Source organism: Balearica regulorum, chromosome 2 (genome assembly GCF_011004875.1).
Source record: "Balearica regulorum gibbericeps isolate bBalReg1 chromosome 2, bBalReg1.pri, whole genome shotgun sequence".
NCBI lineage: Eukaryota > Metazoa > Chordata > Aves > Gruiformes > Gruidae > Balearica > Balearica regulorum.
Window position 1 is genome coordinate 21,724,848 of NC_046185.1, and position 25,692 is coordinate 21,750,539.

Below are 25,692 nucleotides of genomic sequence, written 5' to 3' on the forward strand. Positions count from 1 at the left end.
TTCCCATGTAGGGTGTAAACTCTGTCCACTCTTCCTTGAAAGCCATGATTAGTGCCTGCAGGCAGCAGCACAATACAAATAATCAATACTCAGTAATGTTTTCTGAGGGACTGAAGGTGAATAACCTATGATCTGGGTTTTTTTTCCCCCCACATTCAATATGACCCTCACCCCTCTTTTCATATTCACTCCCTGTTTTCCTTTACCACACCTATTACAGCAGCATCATATTCCTGCGCTCCTGACTTCCCAGAAGGTGAACACTTAGTGAAGACATAGTTATTTTAAAAGCCAGATAAAGTGAAGGGAATAAATTTTGAATAGGCCAGAATGTCTCAAGATGGGACTGGGATGCAGCCTTTTTTGAACATTTAAAATCAGTCCTCTGTCTTCACAAAGTGTGTCTCTGCCCCACAGAAAATTTTGGGAGAATGAACATTCTTCAGAGCATGACGTATTTAGAGTTTATCAAAGGACTTACTGAATATTTGACAAAAGCTGATGATGCCAAAACTAGCCAGTAGCTCTTTGCATTTGAAGTCATATATGCAGAACTCATCAAAAGGAAACAATGGTTGTGAGATGCTGGTAAGTACAAGCAGAGCATGGGGTTGACTGAGGAAACCGCTGGCTTCGATTGTACCTCAGTATGTCATTTTAGATTGGATATTAGGAAACAAGTCTTCACCAAAACTGTAATCAATCATTAGAACAGGCTGCCCAGGGAAGTGGTTGAGTCACCACCCCTGGGGGTATTTAAAACATGGATGTGGTGCTTAGGGACATGGTTTAGTGGTTGGACTTGGCAGTGTTAGGTTAACGGTTGGACTCGATGATCTTAAAGGTCTTTTCCAACCAAAACGATTCTATGATTCTATGATTCTATTGTATATCCCGGGTAGACACCATTACAATGACCGCAAAAGTAGCCACAAAGTTATAAAGCAACAACTATTTTGAAGTACATTGTGGTCCAGTTGTCCCCTGGTGTTGAAGCTCTTCTGAACACCTGGCTTCTAGTCCTCTGCAATGGCAGCTTCAATGTGAAGTAATACCTGTCACATGACCAGTCTTAAAAAATTCCACTTCTCTAAAGCCTTTCAGAAATATGCCTTTTAAAATACATATCTTACGGGCAGCACAAAAACATTTTAATGAATACTAACATGTTTGTAAACACAATGAAAATGGTATTTCCTACTGAGCAGTATAAGATCATTTAAATAAAATATATGCCTTTGGACATCAGACCCTGCTGGTGATCCCAATAGGATTTGTGCTGCATTTTCCTATTGGAAAACACAGCATATATGGACATGTTTTATGAGAACTGATAAAAAGACAAATCTCTAACACACGACATCTGTACAGATTTCTCCTTTTTAAATCTGTGCATCTTAATAGACTTCCAAAATTCATCCCTGAAAATGTGTTGACTTGTTCTAAATGCCTCATGCTAAGAGGCGAATATCAGTATGAGAATTCATTATTTTAATAGAACTAAAGTTTGACAGAGGTAGGAGAGCAGAATGCAAATGTCAACATTGCTGGAGGTACCAGCAAACTGATAAAGCCCATTTATTTATATTACTATATTTTCAGTACAACAGTGTCACTTGAATATCTTCAGTCACCTTATGTTTATTCTAGTTTCTTTATAAAGTCACTTCCATCTAACACCAGAACCTGATGTCCTAACTCAGTAAATACTGAGTTCTCACTCAATAAAATATTATTTGGGCTAAATCCTGAAACCAATTAAAACTGTGAATAGAGACAGGTTTACAAGGTGCTGAGCCCTTCCACACAGTTTGAACACCCTTCACTCTGTGTTAGTGAGAGCTGTAAGTGAGAGCACATGAAGGTGACCACAGAACCTCCCAAGGTTCAAGCTCCTGGTTTTGGTGAGGAACCTAAGCCTGAGGGCCCTGGAGGGCGACCAAGCCTAGCCGCCTGCTGCCACCAGCTTTTTCACACATCTGCTCTTATAGACCTGCTTGTTCTTGTGCACAGTGGCCTTTAGATTACATGGCCCCTCTCTCTGATCCCGTTTATAGGCAGTAGTCATATCTTTCCTAAATACTGTAGACAAAGCAAACGAAGCTTTTTCTCTTCTGAAAGAGTTTCTTTTCTCCACACCCTACTGGTAGCCCTTTTTACACCTCTTCCAGTTTGGATTAATTTTTTTTAGATACCAGTGCCAGAATCTAGTACAGGGCAACAAAGGAGACTTTATTAGCATAGTGTGTGATGACCCTAATATCTTTTTTCTCTCATAAGTTCTCTTCCGTATTTGTCTTCTTCATGGCTGCAGCCTCCCGGCAGCCTGCAGCCATTCTGGGAAGATGTGGTACACCAGGCCCTCCTCTGCAACAGGCATTTCCAGCTGGTGACCTCTCAGCTCTCAGTTCTGACCATATTTTTCCTAATGAAGACGAAGCTGAAACCGATGCATTGCTTTAGAAATGGCCCCGTGGGATATCAACTGTAGGTAGCTATCAAGTAGCTGTGCTTCAAACAACTTTAATTTCATATGTTATAAACTGCCCAATCTGTTCAACTCACTATGAATTTTAATTGCTCTTTCTTAAAGAAAATATATTTAGAACTGATTTATGGGGTTTACTTTATAAATATTATTTTTCTGTCCTATCGAGAAGAGCAGAAAGACTTAAATATATGTACCTGCAGCAACTGTATCTACTAGTATTTGTATAAGCCATTACTGAGACTAACGAACTATTCACATTAATTTCAATGATATATATTCAGTAGCATAATTTATGATATTTGCAACACTGGATGGCTACCGACTAGGAAATTCTAGCTATGTGAGATACAGCACTGAAAAAAATCTGAAGGAACACATTTTTAAACGCAAGGTCTGAGTGCTGATTGACATGCTTTGTACGATAGTAAAATCTGGCAGGTGCATTAACTTGCATTCCTCTGATCTGTACACATCCACACTTGTCTTCTTAGGGTACTTGGTAATAAGCTTCTTTAAAGATCCCTGAGTAAGCACTGAAGATAATATCTGGAGTATGTAGCACTCAGTCCTTTTAGAATGGCTTTTTCCTGCTCCTTTCGTTTTCTTAAGAAAATGTCAGTTTAATCATATCTTAATGCTTTGATAATGCGTTTCTTTACATAGCTGTAGAACACTCACTTCAGTGTTTTAAAAGAATTAATGTAGATGTAAAAATGCCAGTTAAATGAGATTTCTTCCAACAGGCTAACAAAACTGAAGTGCAAGGCTTCAAAACTTGCAAGACATTTGCACAGCAACACAAACGTGCCGTAACAGAGACCACTCCACATTTATCATTGTGGAAGAAACTTGTGTTCCCATTTGGCAACTTCAGAGACCTATATACAAGCTCACCTACCGTCAAATGCTGCAGCTAGTTTTTTCATAAAAGTTCACTTCTGATTTTTACCTAAGAGTCCACAAATGTCAACCACCCAGGAACCCCGATGGCAGCTCTTTGGGACTAAATATTAGTTTGGCCAAACTCATAAGTGTGTACCCTTCTGTTGCTGAATAAAGCATCGTACCATGTTTTCACAGGCTCTTCTGTACCAATAAGTATGCTGTGAAACAAAAATATATTCTCTTAGAAGACAACACAATGAGCACAATGAAGCCCCAGCATAGGTTGTCATCAAAGAGCAAGCACACCATAGACAGGGTTGAGGGAAGAGCCTTCAGAGGCAGGCGCATATTCCTCAGCTGAGTTCTGCTTGGTTCACAGGCTTCCAACAGATACATCTCAAACTGCTCGTATATGTTAGAAAAAGTAGCCATGATTTTACCTTTCAATGAATTTCTCCTTACAATACATGCTCAAATACAGCCCCCAAACTTTCTTTTTAATTTACAGTATAAAATTAAATATTACAAAGTATGTTACAATGGCATTCTTAGAAAACTATAGCACACTCATTTATAGATACATAGCAAAACAATCAACAGGAAAAAGAAAATCACAGCCTTTTTTTCCCTGTTCCCCAGCTCAGGGAAGATTTATGCTATTTGACATTTAACTTATGGAATCTGCATACTTAGGAGATTCTACAAAATTCCTACTTCACCATTACATTTGAATATCACTAGAAATCCACTTTTTATTATTGATTTGTAGACTCAGCTCCTCTAATAGGTATAATTGAAAGGTTTTGTGAGTCTTATACATTAGTTTCTAAGATTAAAAGAGGCGCTTTGCTCCAGGAAAAGCATAATTTATGATGTTCTGCAATATACATTGCATGAGATAAATTGACAACTTGCATGTCTTCAGCTGTAGTCACTTTTATAAGAAAATATTTCTAATTCCCTGTGAGTCTTGTAAAAGGTAAATATCCACTCCGAAATCTAAATGCAATTTGGCAGAATACAACATCAAGTAAGATGATCCTATCTTCGATGTTTTGCTTGAAATGTCAGCCAAGACTCCAGTGTTTCAGTAGGTGTAGAACAAAACCAAGAAAAATCCTCATCCACACCCATATGAATTTAATGAAATTAATTTAATGGATGAATGAATACATGGATCTGGAATATTTGTGGTCTGGTATTATTTTTAAAATACTCTCACTGCAAATTGCTTTCATACGAATAAATGTTTGGAGGATGTGTTCTTCTTTTTATGCCCTATGTCAAAAGCAGCATGATCAAGGCTGTAATTGTAATAGAAATAATGAAGCACAATGATTCAGAGTTCATCTTTCATTTATGCCCTTACCTAAAGCCTGCGGAAGTTAATAAAAATTTTTCCAATGATACAGTAGTCTTTGGATGAAGCCCTTACACAGACATGAATAAAAAAGAACAACCATGAAATCTACGAAGTTACACAGTTGTGTAACAAGTGAAAATGGGAGAGAATCAAGCCCTCCTTAACTGTTGAAGAGCCATTGTTCTTCACCCAGGAGGCTTAAAAAAAAAAATCATGTATTGCAAAAAAATACATTTAATATCATTGTTTCAAATGCATTTTATAAAGCAGTGATGGCAGCCCTGAGCTACTGAATAGACATTTTCGGGGAAACTATGAGCAGATTAGTATTTAAGCAAATTACATCTTTTCTTTTTGCTCCAAGAGGCTGGTTTATTCCTGTATTGATGAAATCTTCCACCGTTTTATTTTGTGATATGTCGGCTTGATTCCAGCTCTGTTGTTTAATGTCAATTCTTTTGGTCTCTTTCTTGTAACTATACAGGAAAGTCCTTTCTTGTTGGACCACATCATACCCAAGACGGTGCAGGCTGGATCCATCTTTACTATGCTTGGTTTGCATTAGGGAAAGGCAAGGCCACCTAACATCAAGAAGAGCCATTACTTCTTGGTGAACACTGTAAAGACATTTTGAGGACTAATAATATGACTTCTTAAGTAGTAAGTCAAGATGCACATATCCTTTTGAAACTGAGAACTGAGAAATGGTAACAGCATTTCAGAATTCAGAATAGAAATTAGAGTGATGGGGCTTTTGTCTTTAAACTCCGATATAGATATTCTGACAAAAAGTTCTTTGCCTGTTGAAGACATGCTTTATTGGCAATCCCAGAAATACAATTTCACTTAGATGAGGGAGAACAAAGCTTGGATGCCTAATGTAAAGTAGCAGAAGAAAGGAAATAGAAAGAACTACTACTGTTGAAACAAAGAAAGTACAAAATCTGACACAGAGATAAAGTCTTTCTAACAATTAACTTACAGGTTCTCTTTCTTTAAGCTAATTTTTAGCTGTTCTCCCCACCCTTCTCACCTCTTTTAAACTCAGTAGGGCTGAGCCTATGATTGTGTTTATGTGGGTAAAAAACATGAGCCCAAAGATATCTAGATTTAGATTTCTTGCTTTGCTCTGTATCCAAATGTTATGGTTGGTTCTCATTTATAAAACAGGATGAATTAAGACTGCAGACTTTACAAGTATGTCTCAATAAGTTTGTAGGACTTAAGATGCTTAGAAGTAGACTTAAAAATTGCATTTTCTTCTCCCAAATGATGATCAAGGGCTATACTTGGTAGGTAGATCTCTAACTAGGGTTATTGAGTTCAAATAAAATGTACTTAAAACACCTAAGAGAACATACTTCATCTGGGTATCTCACATAAAGCAGATGTCACAGTTTTGACAAAAAAGACTTTTCATCAAGCCTAATGAATGCAAAGTCCAGCCTTCCCAACTTTATCTGTACCTTCTTCACCAGCTCTTTTTGTCCTCCACGGAGCCAAAAGTTGTAAATAATTCTGAATCAGCACATGATGCATCAGATTAAGGACGTGACCTTTTTATCATTACACGCATCTAACATTCATTTTCTCCTGTTGTGTATTACATTGGCCTTACAATGAACAGCAAGTTCATAGGGCACGGACCACAACATTTGGACTAGTGTGTTCTTCCAGTGAAAATCCAGTCCTCACAGGATTTACCATTGCATATATCAAGCAATCTTCAAAACTCAGTAAACTATTATGTTAATCTATCTGATTAGCCAAGACTATCTCCAACTGTTTTAGCTCGTACTATTTCATGCTGCATAAAGCTTTCAGTATATTTGAAGGCTCGGTATGGATTTGTCACTATAAAACTACCAAAAAGGAATAAAGATACCAGATAATTCGATTAACTCCCTTTTGCCCCGTTTCAATTAGAGGACCTAGATACTCTAAGGAAAATTTCTTAAGCGCTCCCAAGATGAAAAGTATGTTTCCCATGGTGAAAATTAGGGGAAAATACCTACTATTGGTAATTTTTCCTTAAGAAAAAGCATACTGCCAGAAGCATTCAAGCATGCGTTTATTGGACCCTTACTCAATAAATCCTCTCCTGACATTAATTTTCTTGCCAACTATTGTCTGATTGCTAAACCTCCCATTTCTGGGTAAGATTATTGAAGAGATGATAGATAGCAAATAGTGTCTAGCAGCATCTTCTCTTAATTTTTAGACACCAATCAGTCAGGCTTCAGACCTTGACATGGCATCTGAAGGGCATCAGTTTCAGTGACTGAAAATCTCCCTAGGGCAATGGGACAATGTTCAGTGTCCTTTCTAATAACTCCAGGTCTCAGTGACCTCCTATCTTCAATTCCAGAGACTGTCAGGTGCTGTTTATTTGACTGTGGAACTTGATGAGGGCTAAAAAAAATTAGTTTATCCTTTCTCATGCTGGAGAGGATCCTGATGGGTTATGAACATTTGGTTTTCCTCTGTAGGGGCTTTTCTGGGGCTGCCTCTGAAGTACAGCCCTGACAGCCTCAATCCTTTTTTGCTGTGCTAAGGGGAAGACAAGCTAGGAAGCAGGAAAGTAATTTGAGCAAAACTAGGCAAATTTGCAAATACAGAGCTGATGATATTCCATTTGGCCTCCTATTTTTCCAGATCTTGGCCCTGAATTAAATTCTGCCAGGTAAAGGTCTTGGTGGCATGGAGGCAATGCCAGCAAAGGAAAGCCTAGTAGTGAACCAGCAAAATCTACAACCACTCCATTTAGGAAGAATATCTTCCTGAACATTTATAAGGTACTGTGTAGATCCACGGTCATGCTAAATTAATTCTGCTTCTGGCTTCCCAAATAAAAAAGGGTTCATATACATGTTTCTGTTCTGCACCATGACAGAGGCAGATGTCGCCATTCTCAGCCATACTTCTCTTTTGCCGGTGCTACACCACAACCTGCCTCACATATGACCTGTCCTGAAATGTTAGTGACATTCACATGCAAAACTCAGCAGCCAAAACCCACCTGTCTGGGAAAAAGTTCCTTTCTCTCTCTCCTCCAAACCCATCCGCCTACTGCTGTGCTGAGTGGAGCCAACCAAAGAAAGGGTGGTTTGGTTGGGGCACTTCAGAGAGCTTGTCTTATGTGTAAATCAAGTTTCAGAAATCCAGAATGCAATGCAGTAAGTACATGAGCAAAGGGTTGTGTCCAGGTGTTGGTAGCGGCGTTTAACTTGTTCTGTTTTCACTGTTTCTTCCCTCCCTGCCTGGGGGAAAGCAGACCTATCTTTGCCTTCTCCTGAGAAATGGTTGCTTGTTTACTCAGATGCAGTAGTGATGGATGTCTTGATTTGAGGGAAAAAAAATAACCAAAAAAACCCAACACCACACCAAAAAACCCAGAGAGGTTAAAATAGGGATTAATGTCAACTAATGAGATCAAAGTAAGAAGCCACAGATTTAAGACCTTAATGAGAAAAACAGATTCTGAAACAACCTCTGAAAATCCTTGCTTGCATTGAGGGGAGCATCAAAAAATAGCTTGCTGCTGTTTCCAGGATGTGTTTTATGGACATTAAGCATTTGTGTAGCATTGTGAATCCTGAATCCCAGAAAGACCTTCCATTTCCTTCTCCCTTTCCCCAGTGAGGGTGTCCTGTGTGATGAACATTCCCTCGTTCCGGGTATTTATGATGTAATGTGGCTGTCAGCAACAGCACTCACCAGTCCCGGTCAGAGCCTCCCGCCTTTCACATCTGGGACACATTAGGGTTTTGGAAATATAAATCCCACTGGAATCAGTGAATGTGCAGCCTTCCCCTTCCAGCTTCAAGTGGTTACAGGAGACAGTTTATATGTAATCAGAGGGAGATCTAATAATATATATTTAAATGTGATGATGAGTGGATTCCAATACATTCTTCAGAGTCTGCGTAAGGCATTTCTTGCAGTACATCAGTGGCTGCAGTGCACTACCCTGAGAGATTTAAGGCATGTTGTATAACGAGAAGGGAGCAGAGGAGTAACTGAATTTGCAAATAAATAAGGAACACAGTGCATATAGAGTTATAGATATTGAAACATTATGGATTCTGAACAACATAAACAAAATTTTAGTGAATTTGAGTCTTGCTTTCCTCTATTACTACCCCTGTTTGTATTGTATCCCAAAATGCCCAGGAATTTACTGTAAGAGAAATCTGAGAACCTGAAGAGAACAGCACAGGAAAACAGACCCAGCACCACAGGGGCACACAACCTGCAAATTCACATCAGGTATTTGCACCCATAATTCAACTTGAGACAAATCTTAAATTAATCTCCAGACAAAATAAGGCAAAAATACTCTCCTGGGATATTTTGATCAAAATTTTGTTTTGCAGACACACTTTCCTAGCATTAAATTCTTCTAAAATCATTGGAAATGTATATAAGAATAATTAAGGGAGGCTAGCATAATGGCTGGAAATATTAATAGCATATATTTTTCCAGCATAATGAGGGGTTCTTACAAATAAGAGATTGTATATCAGATTTATAGAATTCACATAAAAAGCTAAACATAACCAGAATGTCAAGAAAAATATTGGAGTGGTGTGTATTATACTTCGCAATGCGCTCTGAAGGGAAGTGTAAGAAGCTCCATCACTTCAGTCTCTTAAGGCTGGATTAAGGAAAACAAAAATACACTTTGGGAGGAGAAAATTGCAACTGGTAGATGTGGAATACTAAACATTACTGTTGCAAGAGATCTTGTCTGTCTCCAGTTCTTTTTGTTTTATTAACGTGAGAAATACAAAGATGCAGAAATATGCGTCACAGCACAGTGTTACTTTCCACGGATAGAATTTCTCTGATGAGATTTAAAAAATCCTGGTGCTGCATTGGAGAAAACTGAAGCTCTCAGAAACCAAGCTGAAACCTGAACAGTATGTACCCAATTTCCAGTCTAATTATTCTATTCCATACAGTTGTGAGAAACTGAATAAGAACTTGTCTATTGAAAAGTCCTTGATTACTGCAAACAATTGCAGGGCCACAGCCCCATTTAACTGTTTCTCTTAAAAGAATTGTTGAGCTTTTGAACTGCGAATATTAACCTGTATCTTTTGCCTTCTGCAACAATTAGTCAGTATTCCTGTTGTGGAGAATGTATAATAAATACCTCGATAACCTGAAAAACTGTCGTTTCAAGCCAGTACTCAATAATAGCTCTTTTACTCTAAGTAAAATTTTGTATGAGTGATCACCAGATACAGGTTTCTTTTAACAACAAGCTACTGATGAAGCAAATTATTTTACAAGACACTTCACTGCAGAATCTTTTTTTCTCTATTGTCACTGCTGTCGTTTTTTTGTAAAAATCAATCCTAATGTTTATCTGTAACTGGAATATGTATCTTTATTCACAAATCCAATATTTAATAATCTTTTGTACCCAGCAAATGATGTAATCACATCTCACTTCATTTCCCTGGAAAATGGGTGACGTCCTCTGCCCTGCCTCATATAGCTCAGCATCAAGCTTTGAGACCTAATTAGTTAGAGTCAGTTGAGTGTTTAAAATTCCCAGACAAAATACGTAGAGACAAACTGAAATCATCCTTGGTTTTTTGCAGGTGTCTTCAATTTGTTCTAAATATACACAGAACATTTATTTGGTTCATATTCTTTTTATTATTTTCTGATTCTGTCAAGGTTTTTTCCTTCTGCTATTCTAATATCTCAGGTTTAGGGCTGGGAGAATAAAAAGCCCCTGTGGATGTACACAGTGTGTAGCAGCAGCTGAGATACCACAAAATAAAGGTAGAGTCAAAGAAACACACTTACCTAAATAAAAAGGTGCTGGCAGGGAAAGCCAGTGAAAACCTTTACCTGTCTTTCCTTGGAAATAATAAGAAAGGTATCAAAAGATTTCAACATTTCAGGATTTCAAAATAACTGGAATTCATAAGTCTTAAGAAAAAGGACTTTGCTAAAGTGAAGTAAGTTCAGTCTTTGCAATGTAATTCAAATTGCACTTGTAATTCAGGTCCTGGAATTAACCCACTGAAGCAAAGCTTGAAAAGATTTAGATTTACTCAGGCTACCAACAATACAATAATGTCTTACAATTTCACAACTCCCTGTCTGTTGGCGATACTGCCAAACCGCGGTAATCTGTCAGTCTGAGGCTCAGAGTTGCTAATTGTTAAAAAATTAACCTGGACATCAATGCTGAGTTTCTGTGCCTGAAAACTTATACGGACTCAAGCACTTTTTAATCAGGATGAGATAACAACTGAGCTCTTCATTGAGACACTTGGGGAATGATTTTAACGGTGATGTTTAAGTCCCATTTTTTACAGGAGACGAAGTGTGTTCAGGAGAGAATTCCTGCACTGTCCGACCACTGACTCTGATGAAAAGAGACTCTCACGGCATTGTCCTGCTTGAGGTACAATTCATGTCACCTCAGCTACCACTTTATTTCCAGGGCATTAATCACTTGAGTATTGAGCAGGGGGACATTATTTTATATTATTATTTAATTATTCTAGTATTATTTCATTTTATTGTTCATTATTGATGATGTTATTGTTGTTATTATTATTGTTGTTGTTGTTTGATGATGATGATGAGAGTGGCAGGAACTAAGGAGGGAGAGGAGAGAGGGCGGAAGGGGCTGGGAGAAGGACCTGGTTGAGGTTATGGGCATGTGGCAGAGCCCGGCCAGGCAGCTGGGCTGTCCGTGAGATTTCCATACAAGCAATTTAGGCTAACTCTGCTGTTGCATCTTTATCAAATTTGGCAACAGTTCAGACAGTAAAATAAATCGGGTTTAAAGCTTCATTTTTAATAGGTATGCTCTTTGTCTGCCTACCAAATAATGCTGCAAAATGAGTAACACTATTGTGATGAGGAACTTAGCTTAAAATTTCAGCAACATATCCAGCTATTTTTAGAAGTTTTCATGATTATTTGGAAACCCATCTGAATCTCCAGGGGACACTGAAGCCATCACTTCGTTATCTTAACCTCCATCCCCAATGGCAAGTCAACTTCAGCTAACAGGGTCCCTGCACTGATTTCAGTGGGCTTTGGATCCGGCACTCTCAGAGTAAGGGAAAGCTGCAGTAATGTACTAAAATTGGTTCTATGTAAACAGCTAAAATAATAGGAAAACATAATGAGTTCAAAATTACACACACAGAGAGATAATAAACAAAAAGCTTTGTGCAGATGCTATTCCCACATGAAAAAAAAAAAAAAACACAAACAAAACAAACAACCAAACCCAAAATAAAAATAAATATTATAGGGAGTAGCACAAGGGAAGTATTGCTGGTGAAATCAGAATTCTTTCCAGTGTTTTATATGATACCCCTACGGGGATGATATTTGTTATCACAAAATATGTGTACTTTTTGTCTCATAAATAAGATATAATTTCATATTAGAATATTGTATTTTCTGCTAAAAACACCCTATGCAAAGCAGTGCAGTTTTACATATATTTAGCTTCCTGCTTTCTCTCTTTTAAAACATTTATTAACCAGAAAGACCTCACTGACATGTAAATTTCATTTTCTATGCCCAGCAGATTAAAATACATCTGTTTCAGACATCATTCAGTAAAGAAATAATTTGAATAGTTCATTTTATTAGAAAAAGATTTATGTCAGCATTCAACTATGACAAGAGAGGGGATAGTGGCATGTGCACAATACTGGAAACAGATTTTCCCTGAAAAGTATCTGTATTGAACAGAATTGTGCCAGAAATAACGTGGGCTTTCTATGAATAGGTTAACCTAGTAGGTTGTGGACAACACCGGTCTTTCCAGGTAGAGATATCCTGTTCCCGCCCTGGATAAATCACTCAGGCTCCTGAATTAGCAGCTGACTGAATCAATGTATATTTAATACACATTAGGAGAATGTGCATGACGAGGTAGATGGGAGTCAGTCCTGTCTGGCTGTGTGGAGCTCCACATGTCAAGGAGAGAAATTTCGTTCTCTTGGGGGTTTACTTGTACTGTCTCAGGAAAAGTACCTTTTATTTTATTTTCATTTTTATTTTTCTTATAGTTTGCAACAATACCAGCAGGCTAAACGTAAAGGCATAGTAAATATAAAGCATAACAAATACAGGAATAACATGTCAGGCTAGAGTATTCTGTGCTATATGATCTAGCAGCATATTATAACTGGGATATGAGAGGTGATAAAGTGCCATACATGACTAGGTAGTTTAGGGAGTGATAACAGAATACAGATCCCATCTTATCTAGGTCACAAGTCTGAAGGCAACCTGTTTTTTTGTGATTGAAAGTCATTGCTATCCAATGGGGTTTTAGTACTCTACATGGGTTGAGACCATGATAACCTCATATTTTTAGAGAAAGTATTCCCCCTAACACCAGTTGAACTCTGATTTCTTCCAGGGCTGGACAAAAATGACTACTGTGTTTGTAAATATTTGATTCTTTTAAATGTCATGATAGTATGCATGCTATCATGCATTCATAATATAAATATGAAATAATTGTTCAATTCCGGGCAATATTCACACCAAATTCAGAAAAATGCTTGAGCCTGTCAAAATTAAAGTATGCTTTTCAGAACTTGCCTAGATACAGAAGGTGGGAAGCTTTCTTGAACTGGAGCACACAAGGAAAAGATGAAGTGGAAGAAAGGATGTATCTGTTGAACAACTTACTTGAAAAAAAAAAGTGATCACAGCCTTCAATGAGCTGTTAGGATTGTTATTAAAACATACTGGCAGGTGAATTCAGAAGGGGGGGGGCGGGGGGTGTGTCTCTGCACCTCTAATGCAGTCATACCATGTGAGTAAGTCTCAGCTGCTGGTCTAGAGACTAAATTACCACAAAACCTCGGATGCAAAATGCAAAATAAATATATGTCACACTGGTTGAGCATATTGCAGCATTGTAATGTGTTCCTGTTCATACAAATATTTGATAATAGTGAGCAGCCAAAGCAGCCTGATAGAGAAAAACAGAGTACCAAAACAGAGGCAGAAAGAGATGAACTTCAATACAGCCATCATTAAAGCTTGATTAAAAAAGCACACAAAAAATTTTGCCTAGGTTGCAAATCCCTGCTTATGGAAGAGACCTTTTAAAACATACACTCACTTTACATACCTATGAGATAATTAATTCTCAAGAAATAAAAAAAATATAGATAGCAGATTGAGAAATTGAACTAATAAAATAGAGATAGAATGGAAGCAAATTTGGAGGAGAATGGTAAGGGCTTTTAAAGTGCTAGTTATGGTATTCAATAATCACCATTTGTGTTCTTTACAGACAAAGGCATATAGAAATTTGCCCCACGGAATCTCAAAAGATGTAAATCTCTGCATTGCTCTGGTTCCACCCTACTAAAAACAGCTGGTAAGAAACTGAGAATCTGGTGTGCTTCAGAACCCTCAGACTCACCTTTGATTTTGACTAACTATAACTACAGATTTAGAAACCAGTTCCTCACATTACAATACAGTTATAAATATGACCACTATTACTCATGAAGGAAATCTTGATTTTGTACAATTAATATCTAAATACATTGAAATTCTCTCTTAAATAAGTTTGTTACTTTTTCCTTTAAATATTTACATGATGTATTTCCCATGTGTGTCAATGTTCAATTCTGTGTAATTATGTTCTGTAAATATATAAGCTAGTGTGAATAGTGAGATTGTGTTTAAATATATATAATGTTCTGTATATAAATACACAAACCATAAAGTTTTACCGACTGGGACTAATTTTACCCCAATTTCATGCTCGTGTTTGGAAGCCATTACAATAGGTTGCTAAGGTATATGAATATTTCCCTATTTTCACATTAAAAAAAAGGGAGTAATAAATGAGCTTTTGACCACATTTTCCTGTCTGCAGTGTACTGCAGCACTTGATTAGAGATGTCCTGAGAAGGACATTTGTGATAAGAAGGTACTATATGTCTCAATTTAAGGATCATTTCCCAGTTAAATAAGCCAAATTAAACTGGCGATAGCAAAATACCAAATAGGAAACTCTTTTGTACGATGTCAAACATCTGCATTCCTCCTTTGTCATGGACGTCATTCCCAACCGTTTGTACCTCCTGAAGGATTTACAGTAAATGAGAAGTAGAGAAGATGGCCACTTCATTGTGCGGGAACAGGCTAGGACCTATACTCCATTTATTTCATGAATGAAATCAGGTATGGCAAGTCTTGGTTTAACCCATTCCTGCTCCAGGCAATCCCTGTTTTATTCAACATAAAACAGCCTGAAAGCAAGCAGGCTAAAGAAAATCCTTCTGAGAACTGTGCATCTAAAGCTCTTTCCCTTAATTAAATTCTTGGCAATGAAAAAAATACTTATTATTATACCTCTGAATCAGATGCAGCGACATTCATCCTAAAGGACCGTAAACTGTCTCACAAAGCGTGTGTACGTGTTTGTCATGCCCACAGTTTCGCAAGGAGGTGAAATTATCTGTCAGAATGATTTTCAGAACAATCAGAAGAGTTGCCTTTTAACACCGGCATGAAATAGGGTGCACAAAGATGCTGCTTGGCATATTTATATTTTTCTTTTACAAGAAGGAACCTGAGGGAGTTCCCATTGCACGGAGTTTGGAGAGAAAAGCCCAGATCCCGACCGCTGGGGAGGCAGGTGGAGCCCCATGGCCCAGCTCGCAGGATTGGGCCCGAGCGTGCTGCTGCTTTTGCAGAGCGCTGTGGGGAAAAATTTCCTCGCAATGGTTTCATCACCCACACTTCTAGTTAAGTATCGTTCAATTATTAAGGCCTGTAAAAGTCAGAGAGACTAAAAGAAAGAAGAGATCTTGGAAAGATCTGAGGGGAAAATGGCATTTTTTATTAGTATAAAGATTATTTAACTTTGGAGCTCTACTAATGATAATTTCTGTGACCAAAAATGTCCCCTTATGATTAATCAATTATGCAAACCATCCCCATTTCAAGGCTGGTAAAGACTTATTTAATGACATTTTTCATGCATTTCATGTCTTTAATATATTATTTTTCCCTTTGCTCTGACAGAGCAATCTGCTCTGCAGAAGCAGCACTGTGTGCCATCAAACAAAATCATTCCCCATATCGAGAAACAATTGTTTATTTAGAATACATTCTAAAAATTGATCCTTTTACAAGAACTGATTCCGTGTTCAGCTCGTTTCTCTGCAGCACGAATTATTCCTCCACCGGCATGTTTCAGTACAGACTGTTCCAACATTAACGGTATGAGACACGGAGAACAACAGGCCCACTGCAGGGCTGGTTTTTTCCCTGTTTCTGCTCCCCGAGGAATGATCCCACCTCACCTTGGATATACCCTGTCTCTAGAGATGCAGCAAGAAGTCATTCAGCCCTTTCACTAATTCGTTTCTGGGTATCGTCTGGGCAGAGACTGGCAATAATCCCCAACGGCGTGTTACACGGCGTGGACTAGCGTGTCCCTACGAAATGAGCTGAGACTGCCAAACTCGTTTCAGTTAAGGCCAGTCCACAGCAGTGTCCGAAGGGTTGCGGTCAGTGCTGTATGTGCTACTCCGCAGAGCAATTCGCAAAGCCCAGTTTACTGAAGGGAGGAGAAAGAATCCATCAAGAAAGGAACTATTTAAGACAATGGCTCTAAAATACGATTCACATTTTATGGCTGAGCTTGACATCGCATGAAAGAAAGAGGTACTTATTAAACAAACAACATGTTAACAAGAGAGATTAATTTATTATCATGTGTACAAGTCATATGGAGATTTGGGGAAGATTGAAGGAAAGCGGCTTTCACAGTTGTATTGCTCAGGTTTAGTTAGCACACAAAGATCCCATTTATGGAAAGAACAATGCTTGGGTCATTAGTACTGCTGCAAGTGAGCGACTCCGCCGTCTTTCCCCTTGTCATAATCTGTGCTACACGGCAGTAAGACAATTGTCACTGTAAACTGCATCCCGCACTGAAAAGTGAGAAAACAATTGCAATGTGCCATTGGAATTAAACAAATAATTAGGACGAAGAAGAGCATGTGCTCTGCAGTTCCACATGCATTCCCTTCTCTTTTGAAAGATGCAGTGTAACCTTAATTAAACTTGTATGTTTAAAAGTAAATATTTATTTACTGTAGATTACCCTTCCACCAAAAAAAACCTTAGTAAAAATATAAATGCCTGAAGAGTAAACTTGCATTGCATGTACTCTGTCCGTGATAAAACAGATTAAAATAAAGAAAAAGCAGGATAAAGGAGTCTCTTGCATGGCTGACTCAAGATCCCCATCTAGCGTCCACAAGAAGATTAACAGAACCTTTTAAAAACGTATTTTAAATTTAAAAAAAAAAAAAAAAAAAAGAGAAAGAAAAAAAAAAGAAAAAAAACCCCACAAACCCAAACCAAAAAACCCCAATAAAACAATCACCACAAACAAACCAAAACCCAGATTTCTTTCTCTGAGGCTTCAGGTCTCTGCATTTTATGGTACACCATGATATAGAAATTGCCATATTTCATTTTATGGCCACTGGTTGGTTTTCATCACTTTGCTTCTATTCTTTTCTATTCTATTCTGTTCTACTCTATTCCATTTGTGTCCTTACACTGCCCTCCTCACCACTGCTTATGAGAACCTTTAAGGAGTACCCTAAGTGATATGACTAGGATACGCCATGTATTTTACTCCTATCTTCTCTTCAGTAGCAAATTACATTTAGGGACATGTTTAACTAGGCTGTATCGTGGGGAAGATTGGCTTGTAAGTCCAGCTGGGTTCCTGTTAATTGCTTTCGCTTGTTGTCACTGCATATGCATATTTTGGTCTGAATTTTTACCATAAAAAGCGAGATCAGAATAAAGTTTTCTGTGCTCATGGCAGCAGGTATCATGGTTTGAGAAGTTCCTTTTGCTACCAGTTGCACCTGCCACATTCCACTCCCATAGAAAAAACCAGCCTGACGCAGCGTGCGATAGTCACAGGATGTTCCCACACCCGATCTGGCAATGGGAAGCAACACAGTATCAAAAATCTGGCAAATAAAAATCCCTAATATTTAATCCAAACTTTTCATACACACTAAAAACAGTCTTTAAAAAGATTTTTTTAAAGTTGAAGGAAGGGATTTCTTCCATTTCTCCTCATTCTTGTTCTACTCCTCTACGCTTCCTATAGTTTGGGTAGAAAAATGGGTGGGATTTAAGAAATCTTTTCACAGTATGCAGTACATACCTCTCAGCCAGCTCCTGTAGCTAGCAATGCGGGAAGAAGCAGCAGCGTGGACTTCAGCTTGGCTGTGCACAGGAAAGGGTCACCCTCCCCTTGGCTGCTCAAGCCTGGTGCTAGCTCAGCTAGACCCTCAAAGTGCTGGCCCACACCTCCTGACTGCCGTATAGGGTCCTACAAAGGCTTGTTTATCGAGGGACACACGGGAAGTTACCCTTCCTTTTTATGGTCCTGGATGAAGGGGTCTTAGGGCACATGGTGCCTTGATGGCTACGTGGCTCAGAGTCTCTCTCAGGTGGGAAGTTCTGAATGTATCTATATCTCCAGCGCTGACCACAATCAACTCAGGAGAAGGCGGAAGAGCATTATGGGAATGCTAGTTTTACTTAAAAACAAACCAGAAAAGTCTGAGCTTCTGGATAAAGGGTTTTGGTTTGGTTTGTTGGTTTTTTTTTAAATTTTGTTTCCAGCAGGTTTGTAATAAGTACACAAAAATTTGTAAGAAAATGTCTTCTGAGATATTCCTGGACTAGAGCAGTCAGGATGAAATGAGCCTGCAGATACCTGGGTCTTGTGCTCCTTCCCTCCATGTGAACTAGAACACTTGATGAGCACATTTATAAAGCTGACCGTGGTTTTCAAGATTTCATAGAATCATAGAAATATTTAGGTTGGAAAGGATGCTTAAGATCATCGAGGTTCCCAAGATTTTGCAATATTCCTTATATTCACAGTGGTGAATGCTCCTAGAATTGGCAATATTTCTGAAAGTGGAATCAATTTTTCAAGAGCAGGACTGTAACTAAGCACATTACCGCCGTGCTGAACTCAGCGAGTGAACAAGGCTCTCTGAGCTGGTTCCTAAATCCAAGCGGATATTCTGTAAGGCAAGGATAAAACACTGGGTCTTTTCTATATTTAAACTTTCAGATCAGGAGTGGGCTTTCTTACACAAAAAGACCACATACTTCTGCTGCAATATATAGACTACTGCAGTAGTGCCTCCCAGCTCTGGTCAGAGACTTGTCCCAGGAGCTGCACAAATGCAAAAGATTTACTAGGAGCGAAGCCCACAAGCCCTGTTAGTCAGAAGGCTATAAACAGGCTTGAAAGAAGACAACAATTATTGCAGGTGATGGACAAAGTTATCTATGTACCCATCATCTCAACAGTGTCAGATTGTCCTATAGACATCAAGTCAAAGGGATTTTAAGGATGGAGGTGAAGGAGACCATTCTCTTGGACATCTCCTAAGTCTGGGGGCAGCGTAGGAGAAAGAAGGAAGATGCTTCTGGCAAAAGGTAAAATGAGGCAACAACAGCTGGCATTCATGGGGTGGATGGAGGCGGGAATCCACCATGTGAAGAACAAAGCAAGACATGGAGGATGAGAGAGAGGATGAGTACCTGACAGCTAAAGTGAGTAAAATACAGGGGCAAAAGGAGGTGAGAGGAGTAAAGTCCCATCAGCCTAGTGCGGCCAATGGACTTCATGGGGCAGAACAGTGCCTTTCTTCCTCTATGGGATCACTAAAATGCCACAGGCTGAGGATCAAAGATGTGCTTTTGGCTATTATTAACACTGTTATTTCTTTCTCAAAGTAAGAAGTAACCACACCTTTTAAAGAGTAACTGGAAAATTATAAATTAATATATAATTATAGTCTATATGCCAATATTCTTGGATTGTTAGAAGCATAAATATCTCCAAAACTTTCTAATTTCTTTTATTTTTAAAGAAAAATTGTTGACTTTTCCCATCGATCTGTCTCAGGGTAAAGTACTGTATTGCATATAAATATATACAGAGCATGTGTGCTTCCTTTAATTCACAAATCCTTAGCTTTTCCTTGTCTGCACTTACATAAACTGTTAAATATTTTGTTTAACAAAAATGATGGGGAAATGGCAAACTGACAAATAAAATGAATATTAAGAAATTTCTCATGATCTTCTATGTACCAGTGAAATAATCACTTTGTCACTGGTCACTACATCTCTTCCACCCATATTCATCAAGCCTTGTTATCTGTGCTCCTGGTGCTTTTAAGAGGAGTCTTCATATCCAAATTTCTTTCTTCCTCAGATCAGGTCTGGAATTCCTTCTCCACCACACTTTGCTTCCCTCATTTCCTATGATTACCCAAATCAGTTCTCATAGCTTCCCGTCTAGTATGTAAACATCTCCCCATTAGTAGTGTGGCCAGGATACATTTTGTAGGACTATGTGGTGCTGTTTGATAAGATAGCAGGAAAGAAGCTATTTTCTGATTTAAAGATAGGGTATCTCTCCTGACGGTTTGTGTGGCAGTTAAAAAGTTCTAAAAACATTTGGATTCCCATTAGCACTCTGATGGCAGGGCACAGATAAAACATGTCAAATTTTATCAACGTGCAAAAATTTCCTCAGTTCTTAAGGTGTAAACCAGGCCCTACTATATCAAGCATTAATTCTTTAGGTAAACCAAAAGTCACAGAAATGAAGGGACCTGTAGGGTGGAGGAGACTGTATGACTAAAAGACATAGGCAAATTTTGGCCTCATTTGCAAAGTTTTTGTCCAAGAAAAGGCTGGCAGAAGCAGAGTGATCTCACTGCTGTTGGCAGGGTGGCCACTTTGTAGGGATTTCTTGGTGAAGAAGCAGCTTTCAGCTGTAAAAACTGACAAGTTTGCAGTTACAAATTGATTCTCCAGTATCCTCGGTATCTGGCCACCTAGCACGCTGCCTCGCGAGGCATACTGGGATAGTTTTCCTGACAGCATTGTCAGCAGTCATTTTCTAGCATTGTGGGCTTGACACACACAAGGAGTATTTGCTTTCTACTGAAATTTTTCTTATAAGTAATTACATTCTTATAAATAATTACATCAGGGTGGTATACTTTTCAAAAGCATCTATGGATTTGAGGGGCCACCTCCCATTGAATTTGTTGGAATGGCTTTGGTATTTACGCTAATATGGCCTCATAGCTCATGGGTGCTCTCTTTCCTGGGCAAGACAATAGTATTTAATAGTAAGCTCATGACCTTTTCCAGGGCTGCCCGTGCAGATTAAAAACTGCAGTAGTTTTTGCAAACCTGTAATCTTTTCCTCAGTTCCCTCCCACCAGTCTTCTTCTGATGACTTGGTAGTATTAAGGTTATATTTACGTGGCCCTTAAGCGGTGTGCTATCACTCGGTACCAGCACAAGTATAGTCAAACAAAGAGAAAAGCTGTCTCAGACTCAGAATAAAAACAGAAAACAACATGCCCAACCCTCAACACTGCCAGTCTAAAACTAGCTGGGGTGCAGCCACAAAAGCCGTCGTCTCAGCTTTGGGCTGGTAAACTCTCCCTGTGTGCTCTTTGTACCCCAGGGAAATCGTTACTCATCTCTGGGTATGAATAGTCAGAAGCTGAGCTATAGTTATATTTAAACCAGACATTGTTTATTCAAAAGAGAGAGGGAGAGACAGAAGATACTGACAAAGCCAAGAAATAAAATAAAAGCCTGACCAGAGCCTTCCTAGAGGAATCTAAATATCATTGTGAAATAGTGGTAGCAGTAACCTTCCACGGAGCTGACTCCCTTCCCAGTATCAGCAGTCCCTGACAGGTTGCCCAAAAGGGAGGCTGCTTTTCTTCATCTTCCAAAACATTTGGTACTTGCTTCCAAGAAGAGGCTGTGGCAATACCTCCCCGGCTCCCCCATCGGGTCCGGCCAGGGAAGCAGCTCTGAACTGTGCTCGTCTCAGACACAGCAGTGGATGTTGCTTGAGAACTCCTTTAAATCAACACATTTACCAGATGCTCGGCCCCGCCAGCTTTGGCAGCTGTACCATCTGTCTCAGTCCCCGTGATGGAGTAGACTTGGTGGGCTGCTTGTAACTCCCACGGGTCCCTCTGCACAGAGCGTACATGGCTGGGACTCGCTACCTGGGCTCTGCCAACAAAATGCGAGGAAGTAATCCATCTGAATGGCCCGGGGCAACAACGAGGGTGATATCTGTTAAAAACTGTTTCCCTCAATCTGCATTCCAGAGGAGGTAATCTTTATTTTCATGTAGAACTCCCAGTTTCAGAAGAGATGACAGCCTTGGATTTAAAATCTACAAAGGCTTTTTAAAGTTCTACCAATTCCTTCTTTCTTGTATCTTTTGGCTGAAGTCTGGAGAAATTGTTATCACTTGCCCTTGGAATTCAGTGCTTCTCTCTTTCCAGGCTGCCTGAAGGATCTTCTCCTTATCTCTCATTTCCACTAAAGTCACAAGCATTGTGTTCTTCGAAGGAGTACCCTTGAGTTGGTTGTGGGTGAGTATTTTACAGCATCAATCAATACAGGAAACATCCTCATTCTCTGGCAGAATGTCATTTTTCTAGGAAATCCACTAGATCTTTTCTGTCAGTTCCAGCTGAAGATACTGAGACTTATTCACACTGATGGTCTGGTTTAAATATCAGCTTGTTTCTGAGAATTTCAGCTCTCTGAACATGGATTATATGGTTCGTTTTAACAGATCTTTGTTAAGCCTGCATGCAGAAGGCTTTTGTGTCTGAGCCATTGATCTGTGCAGTCAATCTGATTTCCCCCACATTGACGCAGAGCAGTAGTGCTCACTAACTTTGCTAGAAGCCAAACACCATCCATAAGACAAATCCAAGGTCTGCATTAGCAATCGGGATCTAAAGAAGCAATGCTACTATTGTTACTATTCCCTTTTCATTCTTTTTCTCTCCCTTACTTCGGAAATCAGTGAGTCATTGGCAGGGGTATGGGGGATAGAGTGGGGGAGAAGAGAGTGTTGGCACAAAAGACATCTGATGGTATGTCATTTAATAGAATCGATTCAACCCTCTGAGGTACTTTTATGATCCAGAGTAAAAGCCGAGAGCTGTAATGGCTTAGCAATCTGCAGAGCTGTAAATTACTCACTTTATTGGGGGACAATCTCAGTAAACAGACAGAGGAAGGCAGGAGAACCGCATTCTGCTTCTGCCACCACCACTGACCTGTGGTGGGCAAACCACACAGCTATCAGCGCCCCCCCGGCCCCCTCCTTGTTTTGTGTATTTAGATTGGGGGTGGAGGGACATACCATGTGGTTAAAAAGAGGTTTCAATCTCTCAAGATTGCTTACAGTGTAAATTACTATTAATCATAAATTCCAAGACAAAAGAGTGTGCGTGACAGGCTGGATATGCACATCATCCCAAGGGATGCACACCATTTCCCAGCACGGTGTGGTGGGGAGCGCTGTGTACCTGACTGCTTTCCCCCCATTTGTCTCTGAAAGGGTTGCAGCCAACAGGGGTGTGGTTGGTTGACCCTGGCTGGACACCAGGTGCCACCCAAAGTCGCTCTGTCACTGTCCGTCCTCAGCTGGGCAGGGGAGAGAAAATATAACGAAAGGCTCCTGGCTCGAGATGAGGACAGGGAGAGATCACTCACCAATTACCATCAGGGGCAAAACAGACTCAACTCAGGAAAATTAATTAAATTTATTTCCAATCAAATCAGAGTAGGATAATAAGAAATAAACACAAATCTTAAAAACACCTCCTCCCATCCCTCCCGGGCTCAAATTCACTCCCAATTTCTCTCCCTCCTCCCCCCAGCAGCACAGGGGGACGGGGAGTGGGGGTTGTGGTCAGTTCATCACACGTTGTCTCTGCCACTCCTTCCTGCTCAGGGGGAGGACTCCTCACACTCTGCCCCTGCTCCAGCATGGGGTCCCTCCCACAGGAGACAGTCCTCCATGAACTTCTCCAGTGTGAATCCTTCCCACAGGCTGCAGTTCTTCACAAACTGCTCCAGCGTGGGTCTCTCCCACGGGGTGCAGTCCTTCAGGAGCAGACTGCTCCAGCGTGGGTCCCCCATGGGGTCACAAGTCCTGCCAGCAAACCTGCTCCAGCGTGGGCTCCTCTCTCCATGGGGCCACAGATCCTGCCAGGAGCCTGCTCCAGCACAGGCTTCCCATGGGGTCACAGCTTCCTTTGGGCATTCACGTGCTCCGGCATGGGGTCCTCCATGGGCTGCAGGTGGATTCTGCTCCACCATGGACCTCCATGGGCTGCAGGTGGACAGCCTGCCTCACCATGGTCTTCTCCATGGGCTGCAGGGGAATCTCTGCTCCAGTGCCTTGAGCACCTCCTCCCCCTTCTTCTGCACTGACCTGGGTGTCTGTAGAGTTTCTCACATCTTCTCACTCCTCTCTCTGGCTGCTCCTCCTCCTGGTGATTTTTTTCCTCCTGACTCTGTTATCCCAGAGGTGTTACCACCATTGCTGATGGGCTCAGCCTTGGCCAGCGGCGGGTCCATCTTGGAGCCGGCTGGCATTGGCTCTATAGGACATGGGGGAAGCTTCTAACAGCTTCTCACAGAAGCCACCCCTGTAGCCCCCCCGCTACCAAAACCTTGCCACTCAAACCCAATACAATGGGTAACTGGAGGAGATGGAAGAAATTCATTCCCTCTCCTTTGGGGGCCTGTTCATGCAAAATTGGGGAAGTGGGGAGGCTGTAATAACTGTCCTTCTGCTCTCTTTAGTTTCACCTGTGAGTAACAGACAGGCAACCCTGCTCCTGTTGTTGGGTGCAGAAGGCCTGGCTGGGCGAGCTGTGCCTACGCGCAAGCCATAGGAACAGTAAAAGAAGCAGAAATGTGGCTAGGAGGGGGCAGAAGAGAAGAGGACAGGGGACAAATCCCCCAGGGAACTGAATGGCAGCATGGCTGAGGGCTTTGAGGATAAGAAAGGAGATGATGTAAGGGCAGAGCAAGGGCAGACATCTAACGACAAACTCTTTTCTAGGAAACTTTAATCATAAAAGCTGACAATCTCTATTGAATGTTATAGCCTTCTGCTGATGACTACAGTGCCACTATATTCATTAACATCTTCAAGTCATACTTAATTATATTTATTAATTGTCTCCTTTTCCTCTGTTATTTTCCTCCTGGATTTCATTTCTTCATTCTCTTTCTGATTTTGCTTTCTGTTGTTCAGTTTTTCCTCTCTCTTTCCAGCTTCATTAATTGGCTGATATTGCAAAGATTTTGTAAAACGATTTATATAAAAATAAAGCATCCCTCACCGGGTGCCTGATAAAATGAAATTACATGTTAGTACATGTTAGATGTATTACAGGAGTGACATCTTCACTGCAAAGGTTGAGATCTCACTGTCCTGAAGGGATGGAGCAGGAGCAATCCACAGATTCCCATTCTGTGACCCTCAGATGCTCAAAATAAATTGAGAGATGGGTGCAATGAATTCTGCTGTGTCACCTCCATGCCATGTCAGGATTACACCCAACAACCCCTTCTTTCACTGGATGTGGAGAGGAGCAACCACCCAGGGTGTGACGGAAACAACTGCAAGACATCTCCACCAGCCAGAGCTCCCCTGCCCCAGGGGTGCCACCGCAGGCACCTCCAGCTGCGAGCACTTTCTGTGCAACCCGTACCTTGTTGCAGACTAGATCTTCATCAGGAATAAATCAGTTTAGCTCCACTGACTGGAGGGAAATCATATCAGTGTAAATCAGTTTGGACTGTGATAAAATCTTCTTGAAACTAATCGAAGTTGGCTTCATTAGGAAACTTTCAAGAGTCTAAATTGATTAAAATTAGGAGCTTATTATTTGAAATAAATCGCAAGAATCACATATATGGCAACTTTTACCTATTCCCATTTACAAATTAACGACAAATGAGTTACAAATTTGTCAAATATACTTATTATTTGAAG

General features: G+C 40.1%; 1 long non-coding RNA gene across 1 annotated transcript in view; it reads left to right on the plus strand.

Annotated features, from left to right (window-relative positions):
- Positions 1 to 21,559: 21,559 nt before the first annotated feature.
- LOC142600710 (uncharacterized) overlaps positions 21,560 to 25,692 on the plus strand; it is a 48,465-nt gene continuing 44,332 nt past the window's right edge. The window contains exons 1-2 of the long non-coding RNA XR_012834270.1: positions 21,560 to 21,990; positions 22,166 to 22,255. This is a non-coding gene — a long non-coding RNA (uncharacterized LOC142600710). The remainder of the gene's footprint in view (positions 21,991 to 22,165; positions 22,256 to 25,692) is intronic.